Below are 19656 nucleotides of genomic sequence, written 5' to 3' on the forward strand. Positions count from 1 at the left end.
GAATCCGTCCAGAGAGTAGTCAGGTACAAGCGAAGATCAAGCCAGGGAATCCTTCCTGGGCGTAGTCGGGTACAAGCGAGAGTCAAGCCAAGGAATCCGTCCAAAGGGTAGCGGGAACAGGAGGCTGGAACTGGAACACAAGGACTGGAACAGGATCAGGTACTTGAACAGGAACATGAACGCTGGAACAGGAACAGGAACAAGGCAGCAACTAAGCACACAACAGGAAGCGTGGAGACCTGTTGCCAAGGCAAGTCCATGCGCATAAAACCTTTTGAAAATTCAGCTGTATGGAGTGAATTTCAAAGGAGTTAAGCACGTAAAAGCACAATTTTCAAAAGCCTATTTACTTGCATACAGGTGAATTTACAAAGGAGTTATGCATGTAAATGTAACATACTATCTTAGCAATTTTCAAAAGCCATTTAGTCAGTGCACTTAATGCGGGTAAATCCTATGGATAATTCAGTGGCATATATTGTAGAAATTTTCAAAAGCCCATTTATACGGGTAAAGTACATTTTCAAATGTAAAACCCAGTTTTAAGCTTGTAAATGCTTTTGAAAATCAGGCCCTATAAACCCAGTTTTACCCAGGTAAAATATATATATAACAAAGCAATTATAGAAAAGGGATGACAACAGTTAGAAGAAAAGACTTCAGTTAGTGACCTGAACAGGATGAGAAAAAGAACAGAAGCACTTACAGGAAAATAAGCTGTTACTCTTACTGATGGTGCATAAAGCAAAGTGACACACGACTCAGTTCCTATCCTGTATGACGACATTTCTGTAGTGTCACATGCAGAATTCTAATACTGTGGTTAGATGAACAGACCTGTTGTTAGAGTAGTCTATATATTTTGTTGAGCTGCCCTTAGAAATGGTATCTTTGTTAGTCACTGTGCTAAAGAGGAAATTGCCTCCAATGCAAAAGTGGTTTTTGATAGTATTAATTACCTTTTCCTGGAAGCTACAAACTTGTATTACATGGAACAGTGAGCAGCTTATCTGTCATTGTACTTGTATCTTATCTATGCAAAAATGCTGGATCTCACCTAGATCACAATAGAACCAATGGGACAGTGCTATATCAGGGTACAAATTATATTGCAATGATAGGGAGGATCAACTTGGTGGGGGTGTGGCACCTTATGTCCGGGAGGGTATAGAGTCCAACAGGATAAAGGTCATACAAGAGAGTAAATGCTCAGTAGAATCCATATGGGTCGAAATCCCATGTGTGTTGGGTAAGAGTATAGTCATAGGAGTATACTACCATCCACCTGGACAAAATGGTCAGACAGATGATGAAATGCTAAGAGAAATCAGGGAAGCTAACCAATTTGGCAGTACAATAATAATAAGAGATTTCAATTACCCCAATATTGACTGGGTAAATGTAACATCAGGACTTGCTAGAGACATAAAGTTCCTGGATGTAATAAATGACTGCTTCATGGAGCAATTGGTTCAGGAACCAACAAGAGAGGGAGCTATTTTAGATTTAATTCTTAGTGGAACGCAAGATTTGGTGAGAGAGGTACCAGTGGTGGGGTCACTTGGCAACAGTGATCATAACATGATCACATTTAAACTAATAACTGGAAGGGGGACAATAAGTAAGTCTGCAGCTCTAACACTAAACTTTCAAAAGGGAAACTTTACTAAAATGAGAAAAATAGTTAGAAAAAAACTGATAGGTGCAGCTGCAAAGGTTAACAGTGTTCAAAAGGCATTGACATTGTTTAAAAGTACAATCCTGGAGGTGCAGTCCATATGTATTCCACACATTAAGAAAGGTGGATGGAAGGCAAAATCATTACAATCATGGTTAAAAGGTGAGGTGAAAGAGGCTATTTTAGCCAAAAAAAATCCTTCAAAAATTGGAAGATAGATCCATCTGAAGAAAATAGGATAAAACATAAGCATTGTCAAGTTAAGTGTAAAAAATTGATAAGACAGGCAAAGAGAGAATTTGAAATGAAGTTGGCCACAGAGGCAAAAACTCATAATAAAACTTTTTTTTAAATATATCCAAAGCAAGAAACCTGTGAGGGAGTCGGTTGGACCATTAGATGACAGAGGGGTTAAAGGGGCTCTTAGGGAAGATAAGGCCATTGCGGAAAGACTAAATGAATTCTTTGCTTCCGTGTTTAAAAGACAGGAAACAGAGAGTAGGATTAAATGGTCAATTTTCTAGGTGGAAAAGGGTAAACTGTTGCGTTCGTGCCTATTCTCGCCCTCACTCCACCCTCTCTACCTTGGGGCGACTCCCTTCAGGTCTGACGGACAGATGCTGCCGCGGCTTCTTCTCGCCATTTTCTTCCTGGAATCCCCAGGCTGGCCTGATGCCATGGATCCACCATGTTTCTGATGACGTAAGGGCGCGCACGCGCGCTCCATACTTTATACCAGCAAGGGCGCAAACCTCGGGGGCGTCCCCCTTAGTGACGTCATCTGCTTCCAACATAAAAGGTCATTGATTGCTACTTCGAATTGAGTTAGCAAGGACAAGGATAGGAACCCCTTCCTCGCAACTCTCGGGGAATCCTTTCTCCGCTGCTCTGCCTCTACAAACTCACCTAGGGGTACCCACTCCTTGGGGGCCCCACTCTCCCTCTTCTTGATTTCAGAATGCTCTACGAGATCCGGTACTTGCTCCTCGAGGGCCCTTCGTTCCCGAAGACTCAGAAGACTCCTATTGACTAGAGGCGATTGCAGACATGAACATAGTGAGTCCTATTACAGACAGGAACCGGTACTAGCTCCACGAGGGCCCATGTTCCTAATCTCTAAGACTCCCTTCAGTCTAAGACGTTATCATAGGTACGGAGATCGTGAGTTACCACTGCAGATTGCAGATAGAAACCAGTACTTGCTCCAGGAGGGCCTATGTTCCTAAACCTCTCCTAGCCTCTCTTCTATTCCAGAAGCTATCCCATACACATTTATTGTGAGTTCTATTTAAGACTGCCTATAGGAGCCAGTACTTGCCTGCAGCTCCTGTTCCTGAATACTGAAGACTCTCTGTTGCATAAGAAGACATTACAGATATCTATAATTGTGAGTGTATCATCTACCACTGGTTATGTCCAGCATACCCTGTCTACTCACTACCTATAGTCTCTCCTTACAGCTCAGCAACTCAGAGATCGTAGTTCTAGTATCAGAGAGACTTCAGCCCTGCCTGGCACATCAGCTCACTATTGCCACCTCTGATGGTCCTACTTCCAGTCTAATAAAGAACTATCTGTTTTTGTCTCAATACTCCAGCCTAGCCAGTGGTCCCTCTCAGGATCTCCACTTGAGGGAGCTGTCATCTGCCATCGGCCCAGGGATTCACTATTTCTACTAAGTGTTACTCCTTACACTAATAGAGCGGTATTATCATCTGCCACTCTGTGGGAGCCAACCCACATCAGACCATTACTCCTCTTTCTGCAGAAATGGACCCATATCAGTTAGCTATCTCCCCGTGGGGATCATACAAGTTGCTGGCTCATCTTTCTACAGGAACAAAGCATAACAGTTGCTACTCCTTCCCTTTGGGGGAGCAGAGCACTAACAGATTGCTAAACTCCTCCTCCTATAGGAGCCAAGCCTATCAGATTGCTATCTCCTCCCCTTGGGAGGAGCTGATCGATACCAGATCGCTCACTCTGCCCTCCTGGTAAGCAGGGTGAGTGCTAACAGATTGCTAACTCCTTAGAAGATTCCTAACATAAACAGTGGAGTGCCTCAGGGATCTGTACTTGGACCGGTGCTTTTCAATATATATATAAATGATCTGGAAAGGAATACGACGAGTGAGGTTATCAAATCTGCGGATGATACAAAATTATTCAGAGAAGTTAAATCACAAGCAGACTGTGATACATTACAGGAGGACCTTGCAAGACTGGAAGATTGGGCATCCAAATGGCAGATGAAATTTAATGTGGACAAGTGCAAGGTGTTGCATATAGGGAAAAATTACCCTTGCTGTAGTTACACAATGTTAGGTTCCATATTAGGAGCTACCACCCAGGAAAAAGATCTAGGCATAATAGTGAATAATACTTTAAAATCGTCAGCTCAGTGTGCTGCAGCAGTCAAAAAAGCAAACAGAACGTTAGGAATTATTAGGATGGGAATGGTTAATAAAACGGAAAATGTCATAATGCCTCTATATCGCTCCATGGTAAGACCGCACCTTGAATACTGTATACAGTTCTGGTCGCCGCATCTCAAAACAGATATAGTTGCGATGGAGAAGGTACAGAGAAGGGCAACCAAAATGATAAAGGGGATGGAACAGCTCCCCTATGAGGAAAGGCTGAAGAGGTTAGGGCTGTTCAGCTTGGAGAAGAGACTGCTGAGGGGGGATATGATAAATTTCTTTAAGATCATGAGAGGTCTTAAACGAGTAGATAAGAATCGGTTATTTACACTTTCGAATAATAGAAGGACTAGGGGGCATTCCATGAAGTTAGCAAGTAGCACATTTAAGACTAATCAGAGAAAATTCTTTTTCACTCAACACACAATAAAGCTCTGGAATTTGTTGCCAGAGGATGTGGTTAGTGCAGTTAGTGTAGCTGGGTTCAAAAAAGGTTTGGATAAGTTCTTGGAGGAGAAGTCCATTAACTGCTATTAATCAAGTTTAATTAGAGAATAGCCACTGCTATTAATTGCATCAGTAGCATGGGATCTTCTTAGTGTTTGGGTAATTGCCAGGTTCTTGTGGCCTGGTTTGGCCTCTGTTGGAAACAGGATGCTGAGCTTGATGGACCCTTGGTCTGACCCAGAATGGCAATTTTTTATGTTCTTATGTTCTTAAAGAAACAAATTTTAAACACAACAGAGTAACTATTCACATTGCTTGCCTGTTGGGAATTGTTTGAGATCTCTGAGGGAGTGATGGGAATTGTAAGGGCTATATAAATTAAACCAGTGGTTCTCAACCTTTTTTCTACTGGGTCACACCTGACAGATAATGCTTACAGGCGTGACACACTGAACACCTGGCCATCATGGGGCTAAATGTAACATATACTCTGCATTCATAAGAACCCGCCTCTCCACATCCCCAAACAACTGATGCAGAGCAGAACTAGGATATTTCAAATACAACTCGCTATATAAAAAAGATATTCTGATTCTGGTGCTATTTCAGTAACAGAAACACAAATTCCCTTACTACCAGGCGCATTGTAAAATACAAAACCTGAAAAAAAATACTCAGCACATGCGCAGCAAACCTTCCATACCATTGCAACACTAATTCCAAGAATTAAACAGCAATAGTCCTTCCTATGAAAAGTCGGCATTGCAGCACCAATGCATGTCCTATTGAGAATGAGAACACGCAACAAAGAAGATTACTACAAATTCCTACCTACTAGCAAAATACCTCACTTCAGTCACAGAGATCCGACCTTCACCAAATGGTAGGGGCGTGCATGTGTTTACAACGTATTGGCAATCCGCAACATACAGGGCCATATTCGTTGTATTCGTGGGGAAGCAAAATGTATCGCGATTCCCCAAGAATACAACAAATCTTCACCGAATTATTCGGCCATCTAAAGGAGTGAATTTAAACAAACCCCTCACCCTCCTGACCCCCCTAAGACTTACCAAACTCCCTGGTGGTCCAGCGGGGGTCCGGGAGCCATCTACTGCACTCACGCCGTTGGCTGCCGGTATTCAAAATGGCGCTGATAGCCTTTGATCTTACTATGTCACAGGGGCCACCGGTGCCATTGGTCGGCCCCTGTCACATGGTAGGAGCAATGGACGGCCAGCTCCATCTTGTGCTCCTACCATGTCACATGGGCTGACCAATGGCACCGGTAGCCCCTTTGATATAGTAAGGGCAAAGACTATTGGTGCCATTTTGATTACTGGCAACCGATGGCCTGAGTGCAGGAGATCGCTCCTGGACCCCTGCTGGACCACCAGGGACTTTTGGCAAGCCTTGGGTGACCCTCCTGACCCCCACAAGACTTGCCAAAAGTCCCTGGTAGTCCAGCGGGGTCTGGGAGCGACCTCCTACACTCGGGCTGTCGGCTGCCAGTATTCAAAATGGCTCCGATAGCCTTTGTCCTTACTATGTCCCAGGACCTTCATCTTCTCAGCATCCCTAACCTTTCCCCCACCCTCCACAAAGTGAAGAGATCATCAGCAGCATCACTTCCAGACTCAGTACGGAAGATAAAATTTGCATCCCATCAGGCCCAGAACAACAGGAGCTGGCAATGTCTCGCTCTGATCTGAGTGAAGGAGGAAGCAACCTCCCACTGGGCCAGAAAGAAAAGAAGGGAGTGAGAGTCACCTCCCATCAGGCCCAATGTAAGAGAAGTCAACCAACTCCCACCCAGGCTGATAAGGAGGCAGTCATCTGCTGGCCCTGTGACACACCTCCCAGGACCTTGTGACACACCAGTGTGTCCCGACACACCTGTTGAGAACCACTGAATTAGATGGAAGGGCAGACTAAATGGGCCATATGATCTTTTTCTGCTGTTATGTCACTATGTTTCTATGCTTCTGTGTTATACTGGTCACAGGGGAATGAGGTGCTGTTACAACTCAGAGATAAGCAGATAAGGTGCTGCTACCTACTTATTCACCTAGGAGCGGATTTTCAGAGCCCTGCTCGCGTAAATCCGCCCAAAACCGGGCGGATTTACGCGAGCAGGGCCCTGCGCGCCGGTAAGCCTATTTTACATAGGCCTACTGGCGCGCGCAGAGCCCCGGGACTCGCGTAAGTCCCGGGGTTTTCGAGGGGGCGTGTCGGGGGGCGGGTCCCGAACCGCGCGGCGTTTTCGGGCGTGTCGGGAGCGTTCCGGGGGCGGGCCCGGGGGCGTGGCTACGGCCCGGGGCGGCCCGGGGGCGTGGCCGCGCCCTCCGGACCCGCACCCAGATTGCGTCCCGGCGCGCTAGCGGCCCGCTGGCGCACGGGGATTTACGTCTCCCTCCGGGAGGCGTAAATCCCCCAACAAAGGTAAGGGGGGGTTTAGACAGGGCCGGGCGGGTGGGTTAGGTAGGGGAAGGGAGGGGAAGGTGAGGGGAGGGCAAAAGAAAGTTCCCTCCGAGGCCGCTCCGATTTCGGAGCGGCCTTGGAGGGAACGGGGGTAGGCAGCGCGGCTCGGCGCGCGCCGGCTATACAAAATCGATAGCCTTGCGCGCGCCGATCCAGGATTTTAGTGGATACGCGCGGCTCCGCGCGTATCTACTAAAATCCAGCGTACTTTTGTTTGCGCCTGGAGCGCAAACAAAAGTAGGCTATTCGCGCTCCTTTAAAATCCGCCCCTAGAGTTATTCCAGAATAGAACCTGAAGTGATGCTACAGCTAGAAGAGTTCTGCACAGAAACAGAAGATAGCATAACAAGGAGCAGTACCTATCTATTACTACACCACAAGTCCTAACCTTCTCTTCACCTCCATCAGGTGCCCAGAGATTTTGCCAGCTTGCTTGACCTCTCTAAATTGTGCTTGCTTTGGAGTTTGACAGGTTGGAGGAGATAGTTACATACATGGAACTTCTGTTACCCTTTGTGTTAAAGAGGATACAAAATGAATTGTTAAAATGTATATAGTACAGAGAATTAACCACCTTCTCAATGAGAAACCAACAGCCATTCTGCCAAAAGACTTCATCCACCTTTCCAGACATCCATTAGGATTTTTGTTTATCTCAGAATCAAAATTAACCTTTTATCAGTGCTGCAACCATATATCTCTGCTTTTAGGAAAATTCCAGATTAAAGCAATTGAGCTGAAAGTGGAGAATTTAAAAATCACTCTCAGTTATTTGCTGCAGTTATATTAAAGTTTGAATGAAATCACTGGTTTCTAAGGGAAAGACCAGTGTGATTTGTACCACCCTAACTTCCTTAGAGCTTGCAGTCTCTCTGAGAGGGGGTAGGCCTCACCAGCTTCACCAAACTCATTGCTCTTGTGTATCTGAGTCCAAGCATCTTATGTATTTGCTTGTACACATTTAACATGACATTCAGCATTATGCCATCAAGGAGGTAGATGTTACAATTTAATCACCTCCTGAACTGACAATGTACCATATATATGGTGCATATATATGTAACAGCACCTCAGTTCACTGTGAGCAGAAGAACATAGAAGCATAGAAACATTGCTCAATTATCCTTAGATTCACTAAAAAGTGGACTAATGCAACTCCATGGTACTCACAAAAAGATGGCTTGCTCCAAGCCTCGATGAAAAGCAATCCAATTAAGTTAGTTGGCATAGTCCTCCCTGGAGCTTACAATTGCTCTACAGGAAGCTGACTCCTCTAAGACTGCATGCTGGAGAGAGAATGTCTTGCCAGTTCCTGAGTTCTCCAGAGTGACTCAAAAAACGTTGGCGCATGCTCAGACAAAACTGGAACAAAGCCATAGCAAACCCACATTGGGGTGCTAAAGCAGATCATTTCAATAAGTAACCATGGGATACACAAGGAAATAAGGAACTGGTCTAGCCCCCAAGTTCTTCACATGACTAAGATTGCAATGGTTATGTATTTATTTATTACGTTAGATTTATAACTCACATTCCTCAACAAACCTGATGAGACATAACAAAACTAAATGCATATCATAAAACATATTCAAAAGCATTTAGCTGGTTAACTCAGAAGTTAGCTGGCTAATTGAAGGTTTGGGCATTTATCTGGGTGAATTCTAACCAGTTAAGTTATGGGCTAGAATTTAGTCAGATAAGTTAGGGGTATTTTGGGGATGTAATTGGGAGGAATTGAGTTAGCTGGCTAAGTTAATTAATTACCTACGATATTCAGAGTTAGCCGGATGACTTAGCCAGCTAAGTCTGGTCGAGCCAAAGAGCTGTCCTAAAGTTAGCCAGCTAACTTTAAGATAAACAGCTATATTCAATAGTGCAACTACTGCACTATTGAATATACTTCCAAGGTTAGGATAACTTTGCTATCTGGACTTTGTCTGAATATGGACCTCATCAACAGCATAGCGATACAGGCTGTGAAAACAATCACATAAATCAAACAGTATATTCACAATAACAATTATTAAAAAAAATAATATTTCAGTTCTCTGAGGAGGTGCTCTCATCTGCTGAAAGGATGTTCTGTCAAAACTAGATGCACAGATATTTTCCAAAAGTCTGTACTATAGAAAAGACTTTACTTTTGCTTGCTGGTGGGGAGAGGCATTCTGTGTGTAAAAAAAATGCTTTCAAAACACAAAAGATTTTGGAAAATAAATCATTTTCCCTTTCAGCAAGCTTGGTGTCAGACTTTAAGGCATTATCTCTGCACTTACCCTGCGCTTTACATTGTGCTCCTCCCTAGTTTAATCCCAGCAAGATCTAATTCATTTACTACCAAACTGGCTGTTTAACGAAATGTTCCTTTTCTAGTATTTATTCTATTTTCGGTTTCATGGTTTTGTCTAAGAGTGTATTCTGTAAATGAAATATTGCAGCTAGCATTTTATTTTCATGACTGTTCATTAATTAGTGGGGAATGTATGCTATTGGTTACCAATTGAGATAAACAGAGAAAGGGTTCTGAGGGGGCACCTAACTCACAACCTAAAAAGTCAAGAGGCATAACAGAGAGGCTGTACACATCAATAGTCAAACAACCATTGCATCTCACTACAGTGTCTTTCAAAATACCCTTGGCTCATACTACCACAGATGCTGCCAAAACGTTAATAAAAACGATTCCTACTAAAAATAAAATTAAAATGACATGAGGAAACATACCTATAATACAAAACAGTTTTACAGAACATTACAAATGACAGTTTGTAATATTACAATTTCAGGGATTGCATGCATCAGGAAAACCTGCCTATTCCTTCCCCCAAAAAAGTTCTAAGTCTTTATGAAGACTCACTAAAACAAACCAAAACCTGATTAAAAGAAAGAAAAACACTTGCAAGTCAGGTTACAAGTGACCTGCACATCTGTGGTTCAAACCCACAGAACTTTGTACCAAGTGAAGAAAGGTCAGAGGTGACTGCATATATGAACTGAACACATTAACAGAGGCTGCATGGATAAAACTACACTACAAAATAATGTTTTTTTTCTACACATAATCACAATATCATTGTAAAAGTATAAATACAATAAAAGTGATACTCACAGATTTGTATGTAGCACTGCTAATGCTCTGCAAAAAAATTCTCAGAGGTGAATTGTCTTTTGGGCAAAAAAATCAGCTCTCTTAGCCACGTACTTAGAAGCAACAAATATAGACGCGTTTTAGGAAGCACATAATTTCCTGTGTGAAGAGGACTCAGCAGTACTTTTAAAGGGTTAAGAAAAAATGTCAAGAAAAAGGAATTGTACATTACCAGAAACAAGTTGGTTCTTCTTTCTAAAATAAGACTTTTAACAATAAGTGACACATTTGACTTTGAAATGTTGGCTCACACTTAAAACATTGCATAGGACAATTAATATTAAAAGTGTGGGGCCCAGGATTCAAAGCTGGCTGTATAAGTAATTAAAAGCGTCATTCATCAAAATACATTAGGGTGTTATCGCAGGCGTTAGGGTCCTAACGCCTGTGATAATGCCATAACTCCCACATTATTTTTCACATCACGAGATACATATGCAAATTTTCAAAATGTAGTCAAAGGGGAGGAGTTTATGAAAATGAGGGGTGTTTAACATTCCATGTGATAGTGTAATGCATGTTGTCACCAGAAATAACTACATCTTTTTTCCTGCTGTTAAGCTGTGATATTTCCAAACCTCGGTGTGTGTGTGTGTGTGTGTGTGTGGGGGGGGGGGGGGGGGTGGAGGGTGGAGGATGGAGAGCCTCTGAGGTGGCACATATATTTGTCATCTATTTACACCACTGTAGGAGGGTGAACTAGTACCTCAAGGTGAGGTTTTGGTGGAAGGCTAGGGTTTGGGGCGCAGTTTTACATGCACGGTCACAGGTACAAACAGCACAGTACATAGTGAAGATCTGATGTGATTTGGAATGAGGAAAGGTACACAAAGATGAGATTTGTACAATGTACTCTCACCCTAGCTTGATAGAAGGGAATACTGGGGAGGGGTTGAGTTATCCAGTTAACCTAACTGAATATCACATATATCCGGCTAAGGGCCTGATTCACTAAGGCTTTTCTCCCCTTCTGTGTCTATGGGAAAAATGCTTAGTGAATCAGGCCCTAAGTTAGCCGGATAACTTAACACCTGTTTCTGAACAGATCTAAACTTATCCAGCCTTGTGTAGCTGAACAAATTGCTGCTTAACTGGATATCTTCAAAAGATATCCGGCTAAGTAACGTTTTTGAAAATAAATAAATAAATAAATAAATAAATAAATAAATATTTAGCCCAGCCATTTTTAAACTCCATGTGATCAGCTTTAGAAAGCCTCTGAACAAAGTGGATATTTAGATTTTACTCTCTAGTGAAGCCTCCCAGCATCACTCGGCACCTTCAGTTTGAAGTGATACCTCATCGAGCACTCCCTGCTAATTACAGAGAGAGAGAGAGAGATTTTTACACTGGATTTCCCTTTTGGGGTGAATGGGCTCTCATCCAGAGGATTGAAGACCTGTGAGTCCACTTTAAACCCTATGTGAGGCGGAGGTCACGTGATGCTGTGAAACCGAGCGGACGTCTCTAGCTCTGGCTCCGTGCCTCGCCCTCTCCCAATCAAAGGTAATTGGCTTCAGCTAGTGCACATTCGCCCTATTCTTTCTGGCGGCTAAGAGATTCCATGTCTATTAACTGTTTCATGCTCAAAAACACCATTATTATGCCCCTGAAGGGAACTAAAAAGGATAAAGACAAGACCGGCGGGCCCAGTGCAAAGATGGCAGGCACTCCAGGGCGACCTTCCCCACCCGCTACCCCGCCAACGTCGGCTCTCCAACAAGAACTCACGGCTACAGTAACTAATGTGGTGATCTCAGCATTAGATACCCGTTTCACAGAACTCTCGCACGCAATTTAAGGACTTGAAAGACTCGCTAGCAGAACTTCACCCCTGCATGGAGGCAGCCAAAGGCCGCATTTCGATGTTGGAAGATGGCCATTTGAGCACTCATCAGAAAGTGACGGAGCTCGAAAAACACGTGGAGGCCCAATCAGATAAAATAGATGACCTGGAGAACAGGGCCAGAAGAAACAACATATGTTTAGCGGGGTTTCCTGAAGCGGTCAGGGATAGCAACCTAGAAACTGTGTTAGAATCCTGGCTGCCAGAAGCCCTTGAGCTACCGGACCTATGTCACGTTTTTAAAATTGAGCAGGCAAATCGCCTAGGCCGCAGGAGAGAGGGTGACAATAGACCTCGTCTGATTATAGCAAAACTTTTGAACTGGGTCGCACAAGCAGAAAATTATGCAGGCGTACCGGACGAAGCATAGCCTGATGTATCAAGTGGATGAGATTCGACTGTTCCAGGATTTTTCTGAAACAATTGCCTCCAAACGTAAGCAATACAATCCTGTATGTACAGACCTATACAACAAGAACATTAGGTTTCAACTGGCCTACCTTGCGATTTTGTGGTTTCGACATGAGGGCAAAGAGCAGACATTTACTGATCCCGACTCTGCAAAGCAATTTCTAGCTCAGATGTAGAGCCGGCGCTAGAGAAATCGATTTCCATTCTCCAGGGATCAAGCGAGACACTGCTAACTATTGGATTTATATAGAATGGGACTTCAATATTCTACTATAAACGTCTTGTGGGTATTTGGGGCTCTATAAAAACTCTTACCACCGGGTTCTTTTTAGGGCTTTTGCCCCGCCGACATCGACCCCAAGGCCCCTGATGAATGTTTCAACTGTGACTGACACCTCCGGGACGATAGAAGCCGAGACTTTCTGACCCACCATGATAAGCCTCCAAAACCCAGGTTCCGTGGATTCTTTTTGACCAGACTGCATAATGTTCACCGGCACATCGACAAGGTTTAGGTAACCATGCTGCTGGCTTTTCTGAATGGTTTTTCGTCTGCTGAGGCAGCTTCTCCGAGCAGCTGACTCAGCAAGCATGTTTTGTGGACCACCGGAGAACTGACTGACTGATTTAAGAGACTGCCAAGACATTTTGTGCTTTTGGCCGGGTTTGGGGGCTGACAGATTATTTCTCTAGGCTCTCGATCTACATAGAACAGTCTATTAGCGTGCTGTTACAATTCCGTTGTTTAAGAAAGTTTTTTCTTTATTATTAAGAGTGCGGATGGGAGAGGGCGAGGGCACGATGCATCTCCGAAGTGTTCCTCCTTGTCTCTTAGCCCACGGGTGGAGAGACATTGACTACAATGTATGTTGTGAAGGGTAAGGGATGAGGGATAGGGAGGGGGAGCGGGGGTGGGAGAAGGGTTACTTAGCAGTACATGGGGAACATACATCAGCCATTATTGGATATACAACTGTATCATTATCATATGGATTGTCACACTTTCTCTTTGGTTGTGGCCAATCCCTGGAATAGATCTCTGCCGTAGGCTTAGGCTGGGGAGCCTAGGGCACAACAACTATATAGACATAGAATTTTCTAGAGCCCTTACTATGCACGAGTCATGCCGTTTTTAAAAATAGCTAGCCTAAATGTGAACGGCTTGGGGAAACCCTATAAAAAGAACTAAAGTCCTTCAAGCTCTCAAACGGACCCAGGTGCACATAGCCTGTCTTCAGGAGATGCACCTCTCTGAGGCAGAAAGCAAAAAATTGCAGCGTGAGTGGGTTAGTCAGTGTTTTTATTTGTCAGCAGTAGGGAAGAAGGTAGGTGTAGCCACCCTAATACACAAATCTCTTTCTTTTCATCTGACAAAAGAAATTGTAGACCCAAATGGTAGATATGTCATCGTCATAGGAAAACTTAATGGAAAGGACATCACCTTGGAAAATATTTATGGACCAAACACACCCTCCTCAGATTTTTTCCAGGCTATCACCAATCTCTACACAGTACATGGGAATGGGGAATTCCTGCTAGTTGGGGATTTCAACTCTGTTCATGATCCTGCCTTGGATAGATCCTCCCTTCCCAAAACAACTACCTCACATCAGCTATACATCTTTATTAGCCGCTTATGCCACAACTTGAATCTCTTAGATTACTGGCAGGTGTTACATACAGATGAAAGGGACTATACCCACGTCTCGAAGGCTCATGGTACGTTGTCCCGAATAGATTACATTCTGGGTTCCGCCACTTTGTTTCCTTTTGTTTCCTCGACTGGTATTGTGGAACTGTGGGTGTCCGATCATGCTTTACCCTGGGTGACCTTAAAGCTAGGGGCAGAGGTTGGGCAAAGTAAATGGTGGAAGTTTCCTACCTTTTTGAAAGAGGACCAGAAATTTCAGGCCTTTATTTATTCCAAGAATCAAACGCACAGCACAAGGATGATCCAGAATTATACTGGCAGACCCGCAAGGTAGTTTTGAGGGGAGAAGTCATCTCTTATTTGAGATTTAGGAATAAACTGCTGAATTCTGAAATTCTCACTTTAGATAACCAATTGAAACATGACAAATCCACAAAATGCAATATCACACTATGCTCAGCTCTCTGCAAGCGCTCCTTCATCAGAGAGCTCTTAAATCCTTGCAGTTTAAGGAACATTCTTTCTTTCGATTTGGCAACAAATCTGGGAGGACTTTGGCAAATTTAATTTGACTGCGTAGAAGTAAAACCTATATTGCGAAACTTGTTAATGCTCAAGGTAAAGGAGCCACGGAAGGGGAAGCCATCTGCGAAATCCTCAGGCAGTTTTATACAACATTATATTCCAACGATAGGCCAGGGGGCTCAGAAGAAGAAACATATATAGTTTTCTTCAGACTTACACCCGGGCCTGGATTTGTGAATAGGCCTGTGTCTAGGGCAGCAAAAACCTCGGGGGGGGGGGGGGGGGCAGCAGACTGAGTGAAGGTTTAATGGCTTTCAGCAGTCATCTGCTTCCCGATCCAGCACCTCCCTTTTCATGCGGGATGCAGGAAACAGGGCAGGAGGGGAGTGAGCCTTATGCACACAGAGCAAAGACAGAAGTTAGGAGGTGCTGAATGGGGAACATTGAGGGGTGAGGGGAGTGGCTGGGGGATGAGAGTGGATCAGCTGGGGGAGAAGGGGGCAGTATTTGTGTGTGTGTGTGTGAGAGAGAAGGGATTGGTGCTGGTGTGCGTGTTCCAGACTAAGGGGTTAGGAGAGCGGATGCAAGGGGGAACGGGAGAAGAGCACAGTAGGGAGATCTGACTCCTCTCTTTCCCCTTCCTCTGCCCCACTTCAATCCAGGTTCTCTTTCCCTTGATCTCAGATTCTATCTATCTCCCAAATCCTGGAAACTTCCTCCCTTCCTTCCTCTCCCTTCTTTCCAAATCCTGGAAGCCATCCCCCAACATATCCTACACACTCCTCCCCTTTCTCAGTTCCAGAACATTCCTCCCTTCTCTTCTTTTCATCTCCCATTCTCTCCATCCCCAGTCCTTTTTACATCTTTTCTCACCATCCCTAGTCCTTTTTCCTTCTGATACGCCTCCCTCCTAACCCCAGTCCTTTCACCTTTTCCTTACCCCATTCCTAGACCCTAGCTATTTTAGAGTTCTTTGAATATCAGACTCTTTAATACTTTGTAAAGAAATGCACTGAGCGGCCTCATATATACATAGAGGTCCATACTCAACAGCCATTTACACAGATAACCTAATAGTTATCCGTCTAAATGGCTTTCCCGGTTATATTCAGCCCTTAGCCAGCTAAATTCTAGCTGGATAAGTAGTTACTCAATTAGAATACAGTTGAATAAAAAAGGGGTATTTTGAGGGCTTTCCAAGGAGGGGCTGTGATATCTGGCTAATCTAACCAAATATCTGGTATATCTGGCTAGGTTAGCCAGTTAACTTTAGACCTGCTTCAGAGCAGGTCTAAAATTAAGCGACCTTGTGTGGCCGGATAACTTGCTACTTAACTAGATATCTTGAAAAGATATCCAGCTAAGTAGCACCTTTCTAATAATGAAAATGAAAGAGCTTTCAAATATAGGGGCCGCTGGGGCAATCTCCTCCCTCTCCCCCCACAATATCTTATGAAGGCCCTGTCGGGCATTTCTCGTTTCACCCCCAAAAGCATTTTGGGGAGCAGAGGCTCCCTGTGCCATTTCTTTTTTTTATTTTAATGAGCAGCCGGCCCCCTCCCTTCCCTCCTACCCTCCCGCTTAGGAAAGAAATGGCCACAGATATCCTCCCCCCCCTTCCTCTAACCCTCCCCATCCCCCCCCCCCCCAGTAACTTTTCTTTTGCCGGGAGCAAGGGACCCTCTGCCCCACTCCCACCACCTCCAGCGCTGCTCTATGACTGGCAACACTAGAAGCATTAGCTTATATTAAGCTTATGCTTCCAGCACAGCCTGCAGCTGCAAGAGAAAGGGATCTAGAGACTGCATCAGATAAGTTGCCCACTAACCGGCCTACTGAATATGGACCTCATAGAGACCTATCTGTGGTTCACCAGAGCAGATTGTTACCATGTTGTCAGCTTTTGCTTCTTCTGCAAGTACTGTGAATGTCAATAAGTCCCATGTGTGGTCCGAGTGCGACTCTTTCAGGTTAAGGTACAAATGTAGTTTGGGTCAAGTGGCTAGTGTAGTGGACCCGGGCCCAGAGGCCGGAGGGATGGAGAATTATTTCTTGAACTGGAAAATGGAAAGCCTCCACTTGTATATCCCCTCTATGAACCCTGTTCCTCGCTATTCCAATGGTTTGTCCATTTGTTCCCCAAGTAAGGTCCACTCCAAGATATATTCCAAACAATTAAACATATTTCTGTGATAACCAGTATAGCAAGACTGTATAGGATAGTAAAGATTACTAAATTAATTAGAGTTCATGGGCTTTCACAGCCCAGATACAGCTTTAGAGATATCACATAAACAGTTATCAACAAATTGTACAAAATCCAAGAGAATTATTGCAATCTCTCAACATTTATGCTACAATACTCCTCTCGCTTATTACTATGGAAATGTGATACTCACATTCCCTCTTACACTCTCTATCCTAGACTGACAATATCAGACCCCCACCACCATCTAGGGTACATTAATCTCCTCTCAATACATCAACATTAACTTCCCTTACATCAGGTGTTCACTCATGGGCAATAGAGTACCTCCTTTCCTTAGCACCAGTAACTCTATAACCCAGCTGCCCCTGGGCTCTCTTTTGTCCTGCACATGCAGGTCAAAGGAAAGCCTGGGATCATCTAGCATCATTCTGAATATTTTGTGCTGGTGGGGCAGAACTGACTGGGAATCATTTCTGTGGGCAAGGTTTCTCTTACTGGCCAGAGCTAAAGCGTTGCCTCCACTTATAAATAATTATGTGCTGGTTGAGTAGGATGGGATCCCGGTGACTTCAGCTTACCCTCACATGAATTATTTTTCCAGTGGAGTAGGGGCCTTACTTTAGGCACTTGTAGTCCTCTTAAACTAGCAAGTGCATAGATGGAGAAGCCACCATCACGTGTTGCTGCGGCTCAGAATGTGCAAGTTTCCTGGCCAAGGCAACGTGAAGAAAAACTCTGTGGGACTTATTAAACAGAGGTACTTGGGTACTGCAATTTAATAAATCCAACAAAGATTTTACCTGCTGTAAAATGCTTTCAGTATGTTGCAGAGCATGCCCTCAGGCCCGGTTAGGAGCTCGGAGGCGTGGTCCCATCTAAGGAAGATGTGAGCCCTTGGGCTGCAGCACGGCTCAGGGAGAAGCCCCAAGACGCACCACGGGAGGTGAGATGGTACGAGCACGGGTGGAGCAGGAGCAGGGCTGGAGCGAAGACAAGGCAAGGATTCTGGAATAGGAACTAGGCAGGCTCAGTCCTCCACTAGACCTACACGCACCAATGAGATCCAGCAATGCAATGCTGATCTCGAGAGTAGCCCTCCGGCCACTCGATAGCCCATCCAGATCAGTCGCTGGGGAACGGCAAGTGCATGAGGCCAGACGGAGGCTGAAGGCAGGAACATGAAGACTCAGACGAGTATTTGGATACTCAGAGGGTTCAGACATAGACTTGGATACTCAGGAGATTCGGACGTAGACTTAAATAAGCATTCAGGATATTCAGAAGACTTGGACAAGGATTCAAGAGATTCAGAAGACTCGGACAAGGATTCAAGTTGCTCAGAAGTTTCAGGCAAGGATTCAAGAGGGAGGCAAAAGTACTTGGTGAGAACTGCATCACAGCGCGCCCTACACAGCCGCCCATGGCTGGTCGCGGACGCTGAACACGAAGCAAACTCCAGGCGAAGACGTGGAACTTGAGACTGGAACATGGCAAAGATTCAGTAGAGGCCTGCACTGGGGCGCGCCCTACGCAGCCTCCTGTGGCTGGTTGCGGACCACGCTGGAGGGAGCAAGTTCTGGCAGAGTCTTTGGCATGGACGGAAGCAGGCACAAGGGAACTACGTAGACCGGGAACAAGATACTCAGGAACAAGGCTTTAAAATCAGAAGTCTCCCGGAGGCTTGCACTGCAGGCGAGAAGAAAGCCTTGTACCGTAAGGTGCCCTACACAGCCATCCCATGGGCTGTTCATGGACCACAACATGGTACGCCAAGAGAGGTGGACAGACGAGGGACCTTGGCACTGGATGAAGAGCTGAAGATGAGACGGACGGAGTCAAGACAGGAACATCAGACATCAGGAACATGGAACATGGCACCTCAGGACTTGGGACATCAGGATATCTGGACATGGAACATCAGGAACAGAAGACAGGCGGCAATGGAGCTCCAACGAGGGACGAGACCAGGAACATCAAGGAGACAAAGTTCAGGAACACGAAGAACATGGAATGAAGATCCAGCAAGACACAGGAGACCATGGAAGACCTGGATCGGAAGGAAGAACACAGACACTGTGCAAACCCAAACCAAAGGCACCTAAGAATGGCAGCAAGGCCCTTTTATAGGGCTGAAGCAGGAACAGGCTGATGACGTCACTGCTGAGGGCCGCGGGGCTTTTCCCGCCAGTGACCTTTTAAAAGAAGAGAAGAGGCTCGGCCATGCGCCTAGAGGGAGGCAGGACCACGGACAGCGTCGGCGACATCCATGCCGCGAAGAAGAGCAGGCAGGAGCGGCACTAGGCCGTGGAAGGAGGGCCCGACATCGACGGCTTCCTGCCGCAAGAGGAAATCCCAGTGGGGGCTTCCCCGCTGCAGAGGCGGCGTCAGCAGCGGCGGCTCTAGCCATGAAGATGAAGCAAGACATCGGCAGGCTTGGCCTGCCGCGAAGGATGGCGTCGGCAGCCTGGCTGGCCGCGTTCAGCTAGAAGAGAGGTAGGGGGACTGCCCGTGCCTGTCGCAGGTAGGCTCACAACACAGTGTGATTATTGCTGCTATAGATTGAGAAGATTATCAGTGCTGTTTACAGGGATTGGACAAGGGCTGTGTTCTATGGTAAATGCAAAAGTGCCTTGAAGCTATGCTTCCCCCCACAGGGAGCCCTGGACCTCAGAAGTGAAAAGCTATCTGTGGAGAACTGGTTGCTGACAGGGTCTGTTTTAATTCTACGTGCATTTGGGGACAGCACTGTTTTACCATGGCTTAGTAAACTGGCCTCCAGAGCTTCTTCTGGAACAGCTTAGTTTTGCTTCATTATATGGCCTGAGAGAAAAAACATT

The 19656-nt window shown here is 45.1% G+C and overlaps 1 protein-coding gene across 3 annotated transcripts in view; it reads right to left on the reverse strand.

Annotated features, from left to right (window-relative positions):
* The window catches only part of LOC115084589 (C-C chemokine receptor type 5-like), a 47624-nt gene extending 37371 nt beyond the window's left edge, over positions 1 to 10253 (reverse strand). Inside the window, exon 1 of one of the 3 annotated variants that reach the window (XM_029589655.1) lies at positions 10139 to 10253. The gene's annotated coding sequence lies outside the window, so the exon portion shown is untranslated. Of the gene's footprint in view, positions 1 to 8199; positions 8320 to 10138 lie in introns of those variants that run through there. The other 2 variants (XM_029589652.1, XM_029589654.1) reach the window with 2 other exon arrangements.
* Positions 10254 to 19656: the final 9403 nt, after the last annotated feature.

This window comes from Rhinatrema bivittatum, chromosome 2 (genome assembly GCF_901001135.1).
Source record: "Rhinatrema bivittatum chromosome 2, aRhiBiv1.1, whole genome shotgun sequence".
Lineage (NCBI taxonomy): Eukaryota > Metazoa > Chordata > Amphibia > Gymnophiona > Rhinatrematidae > Rhinatrema > Rhinatrema bivittatum.